The sequence below is a fragment of the Papaver somniferum genome, chromosome 1 (genome assembly GCF_003573695.1).
Source record: "Papaver somniferum cultivar HN1 chromosome 1, ASM357369v1, whole genome shotgun sequence".
Lineage (NCBI taxonomy): Eukaryota > Viridiplantae > Streptophyta > Magnoliopsida > Ranunculales > Papaveraceae > Papaver > Papaver somniferum.
The window spans coordinates 223,702,753-223,716,829 of NC_039358.1; the positions used below are offsets into that span (position 1 = coordinate 223,702,753).

Below are 14,077 nucleotides of genomic sequence, written 5' to 3' on the forward strand. Positions count from 1 at the left end.
GATGGAAAATTTTAATATCTCTCTCTATTTCTTAATCTGCGTGAAAACTCCTATAACATCATCTAAAGTGGAATGGAGGGAGTAATAACCAAACAAGAAACGTAATTATCCAAACACAAAACATGTCTTTTAATAATTCAAACTTAAATTATTATGATAAAATATAAAGTCAACACCATCATCATTTTCAGCTCCTGCACCGCCGATATTGGTAGTTGCAACAACATCACCGACATTGGAAGCAACAACTTCTTCAACGGCAACATACATTTATGCCAAAAGAGTATCTGCTCAGCGTCCCCTGCCCTCCGTGCCGCAACTTCATCCCTCATTCTTCTAGAAGAATCTGATGATCTGAATGAGCTCTTCAAATGCAAGATGGTCAGAAAGTGCCAATGCCTGCTCCAACTTGGTCTCCCTTCAAAAGGAGAATTTGTACATGCTCCTTTCCACGATCTCCGATTTAATGGTTCCATCATATTTATCCATGGGCTGACAAAATAATCTCAGATGATTGAAGTCCATATCTTCAAAAAAAAAAAAAAAAGACACAAAATCGGTGTGTTAGACGACTTCAGAGCGACCAATTCTGTAGTGATCAAAGTTTTTATAAAAAAGGCCCCAGAATCGTTACATATGACAATTTATCTAATATGATTTTGGGTATAAAACTCTACAAAGGAATCAAACCCTAGAATCGGTATATGAGGAACATCCTATAAACCGGTTCCAATGACCTAATACAGTAAAAACTCCATACATTAATAGTCTTGGGACTTCACAAAATTATTAATATATAGAGTTTATTAATATAGGGAGGTATACCAAAAAAAAATTGCTCGACAAGATGCTTTAAACATCTCGACAAGTTGGAATTTTTTTTCCTTTAACAAGAAGGTGCACATGGTAACGAGGTCTAATGCATATGCAAATCAAAAGATGCGATAGCAATCCAAAAAAAATCATCCTTTTCTCAAACAACTATGTATACATATTTTTCTTTATCTTAACAAAATCTATAATTTTCAGATTATGTCTATTATATTAATATATGGAGTTAAATTCCTTACGGTGGGACTAGAAAAATCTATTAATATTAAAATGAGGAGTTTATTACTATTTATAACTGGCCCAAGTCGGGCCATGATTTTTTATTAATATATAAAGTTTATTAATATATAAAGTATCAATATATGGCGTTTTTACTATATGTAACTTTAAAAATATCAGAAATCGGATTATGTTAATGCACTTATAAACTGATTCCTATTATGTCTTTTTGTATTTTGATTCAACTAATAATCGGTGGATACTAATCACCCTATAAGCCGATTCTGGTGCATGTTCTTCATGGAGGGGAAGAAAATACCAGAACAGATTTACACGATGCTTCGACGTTAACCGATTCTGGGTTGAATCAGAGATTAGGGGTAATTTGAGCTTAGATTATTAATTTCCCCCATTTTATACACCTTTAGTATGAACGTGCCATTGGGGGATATAAATTACTTCCCCCAACCAATAGTGGGGATATATATTAGGGGTGACTTTTGGGTATGAAAATACTAAAATACCCTTTGGTTAATTAAAAAACATTATGAAAAAGACTATAATACCCTTTCTCCTAAAACTTAAAATATAAAAACCAAATTCATATCCCCATTTCTTCATCAGTTTCGACACACTCGGTTAGGGTTAGGTTTTGATTTTTTTTCTTCCATCTTATTCTTCATCGTTCTTCATTGTTCTTCATCGTCGATTCAAAGATTTCTTCGTCGCTCTATTTTATAACCATGGCTCCTCGAAAGAAACCCAATCCTAATCCGCCGCCAAAATCAAAATGACTAGCTCAAAAAAAACAAGAAGAAAAGATCAATCGGATTGCTCTTGAAGAAGAAGAAGAAGAGAATTCAGACAATCAAACTCTTGGAAAAACGGCTCCTGTGAGAAGGTAAGTGTTTCTGAACTGTGGTATTAGTATTTTTTATCAATATAGGGCATTGGGTTTAGGTTAGAATCACAAACCCTAACCCAAACAGCTGAGTTACAGAAAATTTGGGCACTGAAATTAGTATGAATACTATGCCGGTTATGTGTTCTGTAATTGAATTTAGTATGAATACCATGCCGATAGAGAGTTACGGCGTTGATTTTTGGTTGAATACTACGCCGGCCAGAGTACTAAAATCACCTGAAAGTGTATATCAAGTCCCGACATCGATTTTAGGTTGAATACTAATCCGACATTGGGTTACGACATTGTTTTTTAATTTTGCGTCTATGACGGTATTGGTATTTTGGTATCCAGGAATAACCTAGGAATTACCGGCTTTGGTTCCCGACATAGTGTATTAATTTACAATGTCGTTTTATGGTCTCGACATGGAATGTATTTCGTGAATCAATGCTGGTACTTGTGATTCAGTGGCGTAATTCGTCGTATGTATGCCAACATTAAATATGAAAGTGAGTTTTCTTATATTTATTTCGTGTTTATTTTGATATAGGGCTAAAGCCAATGAAGCTAAGAAAGCCAACGCTAAAGATGCTGGCATTAAGAAAAGAAATAAGAAAAATCTTGGTACTCCTCAATCTCTGCCTCCTCGAGGGAAATAATAAGGTCGCAACAAGCGTTTGGGGGCAGGCTCTAATAGAGGGGAAAATGGGAGAGTAGTGGTGACCGTAGTCGACTCGTAATCCGTGAACCTATTGGAACAGTTGATCACGATGAGCAAGATGAAGAGGAAAGTGAGGAGGAAGATAATGAGGTTGATCCAAGTCAATTAGCAACCCAAAGCCAAGTTTTATAGGAAGATGGTGGGACAAGTCAAAAACTGACACAAGGAAAAGGTAAAGTAAAAGTCAAAGGTTCGCACCTTCCTCATACTGATGACATGATACCTGACCTTGATCGTGGTAGAATTTGGGATGAAGCTCCGGAACGGAAAATGTTTTTAGGATACAAGGACACGTGGGCTCGTACTATCTATCAAACTCATGTAAAAATTTTTAACTTGTACATATGTATTGTTGTGTAATTATGTAAAATATCTTAATCGTATTATCTTATAATTGTAGGATCACAAGAAGGCTGTGCGTGTTTGCCGAAACCAAGCCGCGTCTCATTGAGATTTGTCTACGAAATGTGAATAGGTCCAAACATTAGTAAGGGATTCTGGTCTATATGGTTTGGTTGAAAATTATGTGAAGTGTGACTCTGAGATAGTCAATTGCTTCGTTGAGAGGTATCATGGTGAAACTGATACCATGCACTTCCCATTTAGGGAGATGACCTTGATCCCAGATGATGCTCAGAACATTCTAGGATTGAATGTTATCGAAAAATCAATTGTAGAAGGAGATAAGTGTCCGGACCTAGAATGGCCGAAGTTGAACGCTCTAACTAACAAGCTGTTGGGTTGGGACTACAAAACTTTTGTGGAAAAGTTCTATGTACCTAAGAATAGTAGGACAAAGACCATCAAGCTGAAGCTGCTTAAGGAGACCTTTGAATATACAAAGAAAAGAATTTTGAAGGATGGATGGGACCCCGCACAAATTCGTTATACAGCCGATGCATACCCGTTATTCATCTGGGCACTAAGGCATTCCCTGACGCTAATGGCAACAAGTTAGTGAAAACCACCTTCAATTCTTGGATATGTTGGAAGAGGTCTTTACCTATTCCTGGGGCACTGTGGTAATGGCACATTTGATGGCGGAGCCGAGAAGAGCCTCTAAGGCTGTTACAAACCACTTTGTCGGGAATTTCACTCTACTCCAGGTAATTTTGTTTTTAACCTTATGTTCTTATGTATATTGTTCGCATGTAACCTTATTATGAACTTAGAAACAAAATATACTGCTTCTTATATGTATCATTCCACATTGGTATAGGTGTAGGCTTATTAACACTTCCCAACATTGTTCACGGACTACCCCTTATTGAAGATAAAAAACCATTCCAAACCCGAGGCGTATAGAGCTAAGAGATACGCGTTCAACAATATTTCGAAGCCCGGTAACAATCGTCGATTGAAAAATATGAGATTGGCTATGGACGCGATGACTACCAAAGAGGTTGTATTCGGACCTTACAAGGAGGCTAGAGAGAACCACCAAATTTATAATAACGTTGCATTTTACAATGGACCGCTGTTCCACCCAAAGTGATACGTTATGGCTGATCCCCGACGTGTCACGCGGCAACTTGGATATAAGCAACTACCTTATCCAGAGACAGCCTCTTTTGAAAGGTACGAAGTTGACCGTTCTCAGAGCTGTTCAACTAAGCTTAAGTTGGGGGTAAAGTATGATCTACGTGGTTTGGTAGATATTAGTAACTGGGAGCTTGCAGAAAACGGTGATGAAACCCATCACGACTACATGTTTTATTACCTAGAAGAGTCACATCCTTTTGTCGTGCTCCCAGAGAACGTCAAAGTTCCACACCAGGAAACCCCTCCCGCTCCAACTCCTACAGAGGCACTACCTACAATGGATGGACTTCAGAAGACCGTTGGATTTCTAGTAAGTATTGTTAATTTCTTAGTCGTTTAATGTACACATAATTTTATATTAGTATATATATACTAATTATGTTGGATGTACAAAACTAGCGGCGTCGGCGTGGCAAGTTGAAGGAGATGTTTGGTTGCAAGTACAAGAAAGGAGAGGTGCTATCCCTTGAAGAAATGAAGGGAGTCGAGGAAAATATTGATAAAATGGAAGACCCAAGTGCAAAATCTTTGTTAGGGGAAACGAGGAAGGTGGCCGTCGACAAAAAGCAAAATACCAAGTGATGAACTCTTTAGTTGTGTTTCTTCATTTGGATGGTGGTTGTTACGTTTTGAACAATTTTGAACTTGTTTTTGTTTTTAAATCATGATGAACTCCTTAGATGTCTGGTTTACTTTTGGTTTATGATACCTGGATTAAGAACATTTAAGCACAATTCAGTTGTTTGGTTTATGTTGAACATGTTTAGATTTCTAGCAAAATATTTTCTTTGTAAATTTTCTTTACACCAGAGGAGCCGACATTGAAATTTTTAGGTTCAACAACACCGGTATTTTTTCCGGCGTGTAAAAGTAATTATAATTCCATGCCGCCACTTGTACCTTCATCGAATTGTTTTTCTAAAACCATGCCGGAAAGTGGGGATGAAAGGGCTGGGTCCAAGTTCCTGCATAGAATTTGGACAGTGTCAGCATTGAAATATTTATTGAATCCTTATCGGAAATATGATTTTCTTACACTTGGATAGTTTTCCAGAAAACCGGCATGGTAACAAGATATCTGTCCATGCCGGTATTCTGGATACCCTTCAGAAATTTAATATCCGTTTTCCTCTAGTTGAACAATCATTCTCTTCTTAATATCCTCCTTAGTGGGTTCAAACAAGGCATGACAAGATTTTACCACATTTTGACGTATATGATATGTACATAGGAAATTTTGTGCATCCGGGAAGACGTTGGATATTGCATTCATCAATGCGTTATATTGATCGGTTATGATGACCCTCGGAAGATGATTTTCCAGGAAGAATAATTTCAATTATCGTAATGCCCAATTATGATTATAATCCCTCTCATTTTTCATTAAACACCAAGCCAATGTGAATGATACCTTGTCCGATGTTTGCCCCACGATGTTGAACGACGACATATTGTATTTGTTTGTCTTGTAGGTGAAATCAATCAAGAACACCATAACATGTATGAGCCAATTTTGCAAGCAAAGGATGCGAAATGAATATTTGAAGGGGTTTTTTGTCCGACCCTATTTTAATGATACGCGTGTATTTATGATCCCAAACTATCTTCTCAAATTCTTGCATAACGCCCATCCCTTCCCATTCCACCCTTCTAATACTTGCTTGTGCGTTATAAATCATACTTAGAGAAGACACGTTCGTCTGATCCTTTTCCTTGAAGCTTCTGAGAATTTGTCTTGGTTTGATACATGCTTTGGTCAATCTCTTTACATCCTCCATTTCATGAGGTTTCAGCTTCGAAACTAGGGAGTGACCAACAAAATCTTCCACATCCAGGTGGTTATGACGGCCGAACCACACTGTACAATCACATTCCTTGTCCATGTCACTTAAATAGAATACAAGCTTAAAGGGGGAATTATCCTTCCTCGTACGAGTCTTATATACCCAATTAGTTTTCTTTGGATATACATAAACCTTTATCTTGTGTCTATTCTTGTCCTTGTATACCCCACTTCTCTCGCAAGCCATCTCAAAACGAATATTTGAACCATGGGTATTCCTCATCAACACACACATGTTCTTAAGAGCCGTCTCTTTAGCCCAAGCAATTGCTTCCATTTTAGATTTTATTCCGTACATAAGGACAGTAATGGGATCTTATTCATTAGTAAAGTTCAAGATACTAGGTGAAAAGTATTCTTTGGTAACGTACCAGAGGCATTTTATAGTGTTCCGACGTATCCCGACTAAGCGTCTTACATTTTTTGGATCAATATATGTCCAACCTAAGGATCGAGTGAAAATAAAACAAATTAGTTCCAACAAAAATTAAAATACTATGCCGGACCACAGTTCCGGCATGCTCGACCAAGGTCCCGGCATGGTCAAACAGAACCGAAACTGAAGACCAAATTTGAAATGCTTTTCGGCATACACATTTCACTTGAAATCAACGCCGGAAACAAAGGTCCCGACATGCTCGTTATCTATGGTTCCATACCGGTACAGACTTCCGGCGTGGTAGATAATTAATATACCATGCCGGTATTTAGCTTTGAAGACACTGTTTCCTGTATGTTTTTTTTAGCGGTACTAGCATGGTAACGTTTTGATTAAACAATGCCGGTAGCATATTCCGTGGTAGGTAAAAAGTAACTTTTGTACCGGCATGATTTTTTCGGTTGAATATAATGCCGTTTGCCTTTCAAAATGGGGGATATTTTAGGCCGATATGGACAAAGTATGAATATTATGCCGGTAATGGTGCTCCTGGCATTGTATTCATACTACGTCCTTGCCGGCACCGAGCTATTTCAGCTGCAACAATGGTGGATTCAAATGAAAAAAATTAAATTTTCAACACGTTGGCACCTTTACCTGAGTATCAGGAGTGCTTGTATGTTGAACTAGTTTACTCTCTTGGGTTGGTTCTTCAAGAAACTCTCCATGCTCTCCATCCTCATAAAAATCATCATCTAAGGGTGTTGGTTCCACAATTTTTTTTTTTTTTGATGCAAACAGGGGATTATTATTGATTGAAATTTGAAAGAACTACATTGTTCATATCCTCCAATATTGCGCCTGGAATAAAACTTGGAGGATAATCAGACCAAACTTGAGAAATTTCATGAACTCTAGCATGTTTCACCAACTTGTCAGTTGGTGAATTTACTTTCCTACTAATACATTTGCAGATCCAATTTGGGTGCAGTGACAACATATGTTTTATATCTAGTATCATGGAATGATTTTCCCATGCAGCAAATTGAATATCTTCATTGATTGCTTTAATAACTAGATGTGCATCCATCTTGAAGCAAGCAAATTGTACGTCTAAGTATTTTGCGATCTTTATTGCATGCAAAAGTCCCATGCATTCTGCTGCTTCAACACTTAAGACATTAGCAAAAGATTGAAGATATGTTTCTTGTTGTAGTTGAGCTAAAGATTCAGCAACAATTCTCTCTTCAAAATCATCCTCCTTTTTCACCAAAAAAAGTTCCCTCTCAATTTTTTCCCCTCCTTCTACTCTCACCTCACTCACCCAGATACAAATAAAAATACACACTAATCATTTATCAAATAATCTTATGAATTTACTAATTATAATTAAGTACTAAGCATGATTTGTGAGGGTAGATTAGATATTAAGTAGAATACTTAGATAAGGAGTGACCCTGATTTGATATTTAAATCCAATTTTTGTTCTTTTCCTCTATCCCCAATTACTTTAAGTATCATTCAATCGAGCGTTCTTTAATATCCTTCTAGTTTTTAGCAAAATTTTGATATGCCCAAATAAATTCCCTAGGTCCTAAACTAGCCGGGCACAATAGAAGTAACAACAAATTAGAGAAGAATCTAAACATTAGGTAACAATTCAAAACAATACTATTATGCACGAATGAAAAGAGCACCTCAATTCACTCCTCAGTAAATTCTATAAAATCCTCAGAAAATTCTATAAAATCCTCATAAAAATCCTCCCCAGTCCTGTCTGATAGTTGACCTGTCGCTATCGTGTGGCCACAGAGCCTATTGGTAGCATTAGGAGTCTGCGATTGCGTCAGAGTAGAATCCAAAAGGTGAGCCACTAACTAGCTTAAACCATCAAATAAAAATGGAAACAGAAAAACCAATAACCTTATGGGACAAGTGGTGAAAGGCGTATAACAAGTATTTTGCATGAGAAAAGTTCATCTCTTCTCCAGTCTTTATACGAGGCATGTACATCTGTGAACACATAATCAGAAACCAAATTGTTGCGAACATAAAATGACCAATTGCAAATTAGGCATGCATATCCAATGACCCACAATAAGCAAAATGAACTCACTCTGCCAAGAACAGCTGTGTTCACGCAGTCTCAGCGAAATTATCAATGAAATTGCACAATAGCGTCGCAGAACAGTTCCAGAAAACAACGTCAGTAAATATCATGGGAAAGATGTGATACTCTTGCGAAAATTAGAGACCTCGCGAAGTTAACATTTGTAAGGTTGCGAGAATGTCGCAAACCATATCCGAAAATAAAGGACAAATTAACTGTCATCCATTATGTATTTCCTTATAAATAGTCATTCGAGTTGTAAAAGAGGGGAGGATCTTTTTGAGTGAGAGACAAGTAAATAGGAGAGAGAGAGTTCAGAACAAAGATCATTCTTGATTTTATTTATTTTTCTTGTCTTGTAAGAACATTCAGAATTTAATCAATAAAATTAAGAGCGTTAACCTAAATGAGCTGATTAACAACGAAATCATATGAGGGGTGTAGTGTAGGATTTCCTGCAACTACATATGCAGTGCAAAAAAATTGAAAAAGAGAAAAAAGATTACCTCTATAAGCTGAATAATAGAAGGAAGGAGCTGCAGTGAATCTTGAGGAGATGTGTAAGGAGAAATGTCAGCAAGGTTCTTGAACAAATCTAGTTTTCTTTCCTCTGGAAACTGTCAGAAAAGCATCATTAAACCAGAAGTTTCGTAATCCAACCCACAAAAAACAAACTTTGATCTCAAATGTGCCCCTCAAATAGTCAAGTGTTTCTGGGGAACACACTTGCTCAATAGCCTCATGATAGAGCAAAAAAAACATGTAACAGTTGCTAAAAAGTCACATGCACTTCGGCAATTTAGATAAACAACATGGAAAAATAATGCAATTACCAAAATATAAAATATGCAACTAACATATCTGGTTTACAAAATAAGAATTTTTCTTACTAATGATTTACCTTGTCAAAAACCGGGAAGATGTTCTTGTTCAAATAATTAACAGCTTTGCTGTTTGGTGCACCCCTCTGTAGAAATACACAAAAAGGTACGAGTTGAGATCAAATTGAGCTTTAAATTATACAGTTCACCAATGCAGGTAGAGATTGTTTAAAAACTAGTCCATACTATAAAAAATGGAAGGGCAATGTGGAGGCATGATATCAGTCTGTCAATATGGTCCACATCTGTAACCTGTAGTGAAATTATTTAGAATCATGAGCTTGAATTATGAAACCGATACAAAAATACAAGGTAGTGCTGTTGCAACAGTATAAAGGCAGACTGCTTGGCGGAAAATAGAAGAGGGGAGAGGAGATGATATCAAAAGAAAAGCTACAAAACTATAACTGCAGGTTCTGTATGAGCAAAAATACGCAGTAACATTCTCTGACAACCAAGGTCACACTTTCCAATAGAAAAATGTGAGTAAAGCCGCAGCTCTGTCGCGAGGTGCAACATTGTGTTACTGTTTACTCAAAAGTCAAAGCCTCTCAGGCTAGAAAACTAAGTATCCAATAATCACAACTGCTTCAGATTTAAAAAAAAAAAAATACTTACATCGAACGGTGCATCCAGATCAGCTTGTCCTTCAACTATTTCAAGCAGCTCTTTCTCACGCTCTGGAGGAGTCCCCTTTCCAAATATGCTCAAGCTTTTCAAAAAGTCCATAAAAATTTTGAATTCTGCAACAGTTACATCTTGCAAACTCTGGAATTTCAAAGTCATTATAATTTACACCTTTAGTGGGAACATAAATAACAGCAAATGAATATCTATGACGGTTAACAGAAATAGACAAAACCATCATTCAACAAATACATGGTTTTACCAAGTATAAGAACATCATCAACCAACCTTTTTCACCAAATCAGTTATGTGCCTTTCCATTTCCTCTCGAGGCATCAAGAGTTCAGCCTTCAGAGGAAACACCCAAAATGCAACAAAATATTCAGATCTGAAACCCACAATTGACCTAACTTTAGCTCAAATCTGCTACCAAGACTAATTATAGCTGTAAGTGTTCTTTAATCTTCTCACCTTATCCTTGATAAAGTTTAGAACCTTCTTAAGAATACTGTGGTCGGAAGCGGTTCTTCGGTGTTCTCAATATGCTTAAACAAGGCTGTCAATGAAGCTGCAATAACGAAAAGTCTCCAGAAGAAGTGAATTAAAAGTTCAATTAATCAATTACAGAATTGGTTAGCCAAACAAAAAGCCATCTAACATTGGTTAGCATGTATAACCATTTAATCTGATAGTATTATGACAGTAATAGATAGCGAAATGAATTGGAAATCAAGAATTCAACATCCATGTCTTGGTTTTCTTGTCAAACTCAGAAACATTAATTTACAGCTTTGGTTGGTACTGGAACCACTTCTTCTTTTTTCCCATTGAGAGTATCATACAAAATAAATTATCTAGTCAACCCACACCCCAGAAAGGAGTTAAACCATAAGAGATGTAAAGAGTATATACTATAAATATTTATCTTATTTTGGCTGCCATATCGATTGACGAAGAGATTATCGGGCTGACTTGTGTCCAAATAATATCATCCCATGACTTTAAAGATATATTCTCAGTAGGACTGAACACAGTACCTTTTGCGTCCTGACACAGCAATGACATAAGAGCTTTATGCACCGCGTCAAGCTCCACATTCTCTTCTGGAAATATCAAACATGACAAGATAAGAGAAGTAAAAAAGAATAAGAACATTCTTAAATAATGATTCTGAGCACTTGATTCACCAGTTAGAAGAAGTTTCCCAAGAACATCCACAATTTTAGCCACATGTTCTGGTGTATCCTTGCAAAGAAGAGGGAGCTCACCAATCGCTTGTACTCGGACCTGTCAATAGCAAAAAGATGAAATCATTAAAATCTATCACTATCAGCAATACACGGGATGCACAGTATCAAACACTGATCTAATGGTCTGTGTCTCCGAATTATCATACAGCCATTTCTAAGTCAAGTATGCACAAACAAAATGCGTACCAAAGGCACGCTGCTTTCAACATTTCCAAATATAATTTACCTTAAGCTCATCTTCTTCACACAAATCAAAGTGAGCATCTACAGCTTTACTAGGAATTAGTTGAGCTGCTAATTTTTTCTCCTTTACACTACCTTTTGCCGAACCAATTATCCCAATGTAATCTGCCTCGTTCTGCAAATATTTAAAAAGAAACACCAAATACTAAACCCTAAAAAAAATTAAAATCCTAGATATTGGAAGAAAGGGAACAGGGGAAAGGAAGTTACCTGAGACTTGTCTTTAGATTCATTAATGGAAAACTCTCCCCCTCTCCTCGCTATACATCCAAAACACGAACCAAGTGGTTATGGCTGGCTGTGTACACTCAAAACCTATGGAATGGTAAGGGTTAAATCTGCGGCTCCTTATAATCGGTAGGTTGTTAATTTGTATTCCCTTCCGATTATAAGCAGATTTCAAAATTCAATACATGAAGGATTTTAGAAAAAACTCATTTTAGGGCAACTTATAATCGGTAGGTTTGGTAATATATTTAACTCCCGATTAACGCTGCATCCAAAACACGAACCAAGTGGTTATAGATGACTGTGTACACTCAAAACCTATGAAATATGGCAAGGGTTCGATCTGTGGCTCCTTATAATCGGTAGGTTGTTAAGTTGTATTCCCTTCCGATTATAACAGGTTTCAAAATTCAATACATGAAGGATTTTAGAAAAAACTCATTTTGGGGCAACTTATAATCGGTAGGTTTTGTAATATATTTAACTCCCGATTAACGCTGCATCCAAAACACGAACCAAGTGGTTATGACTGGCTGTGTACACTCAAAACCTATGGAATATGGCAAGGGTTCGATCTGTGGATCCTTATAATCTGTAGGTTGTTAAGTTGTATTCCCTTACGATTATAGTAGGTTTCAAAATTAAATACATGAAGGATTTTAGAAAAAAACTAATTTTTGGGCAACTTATAATCGGTAGGTTTTGTAATATATTTAACTCCCGATTAACGCTGCATCCAAAACACGAACCAAGTGGTTATGGCTGGCTGTGTACACTCAAAACCTATGGAATATGGCAAGGGTTAGATCTGTGGCTCCTTATAATCGGTAGGTTGTTAAGTTGTATTCCCTTCCGATTATAGCAGGTTTCAAAATTCAATACATGAAGGATTTTAGAAAAACTTATTTTGGGGCAACTTATAATCGGTAGGTTTTGTAATATATTTAACTCCCGATTAACGCTGCATCGAAAACACGAACCAAGTGGTTATGGCTGGCTTGTACACTCAAAAGCAATGGAATATGGCAAGGGTTCGATCTGTGGCTCCTTATAATCGGTAGGTTGTTAAGTTGTATTCCCGTACGATTATAACAGATTTCAAAATTCAACACATGAAGGATTTTAGAAAAAAAAAACTCATTTTGGGGAAACTTATAATCGGTAGGTTTTGTAATATATTTAACTCCCGATTAACGCTGCATCCAAAACACGAACCAAGTGGATATGGCTGGCTGTGTACACTCAAAACCTATGGAATGTGGCAAGATTTCGATCGGTGGCTCCTTATAATCGGTAGGTTGTTAAGTTGTATTCCCTTCCGATTATAGCAGGTTTCAAAATTCAATACATGAAGGATTTTAGAAAAAACTATTTTTGGGGCAACTTATAATCGGTAGGTTTTGTAATATATTTAACTCCCGATTAACGCTGCATCCAAAACACGAACCAAGTGGTTATGGCTGGCTGTGTACACTCAAAACCTGTGGAATATTGCAAGATTTCGATTTGTGTCTCCTGATAATCGGTAGGTTGTTAAGTTGTATTCCCTTCCGATTATAGCAGGTTTCAAAATTCAATACATGAAGGATTTTAGAAAAAACTTATTTTGGGGCAACTTATAATCGGTAGGTTTTGTAATATATTCAACTCCCGATTAACGCTGCATCCAAAATACGAACCAAGTGGTTATGGCTGGCTGTGTACACTCAAAAGCAATGGAATATGGCAAGGGTTCGATTTGTGGCTCCTTATAATCGGTAGGTTGTTAAGTTGTAATCCCTTCCGATTATAACAGGGTTCAAAATTCAATACATGAAGGATTTTAGAAAAAAACTCATTTTGGGGACACTTATAATCGGTAGGTTTTGTAATATATTTAACTCCCGATTAACGCTGCATCCAAAACACGAACAAAGTGGTTATGGATGACTGTGTACACTCAAAACCTATGGAATATGGAAAGGGTTCGATCTGTGGCTCCTTATAATCGGTAGGTTGTTAAGTTGTATTCCCTTTCGATTATAGCAGGTTTCAAAATTCAATACATGAAGGATTTTAGAAAAAACTCATTTTGGGGAAACTTATAATCGGTAGGTTTTGTAATATATTTAACTCCCGATTAACTCTGCATCCAAAACACGAACCAAGTGGTTATGGCTCGCTATATACACTCAAAACCAATGGAATATGGCAAGGGTTCGATCTGTGGCTCCTTATAATCGGTAGGTTGTTAAGTTGTATTCCCTTCCGATTATAGCAGGTTTCAAAATTCAATACATGAAGGATTTTAGAAAAA

At 36.8% G+C, this 14,077-nt stretch overlaps 1 pseudogene; it reads right to left on the reverse strand.

Annotated features, from left to right (window-relative positions):
- Positions 1 to 8,145: 8,145 nt before the first annotated feature.
- LOC113361368 overlaps positions 8,146 to 14,077 on the reverse strand; it is a 160,195-nt pseudogene continuing 154,263 nt past the window's right edge.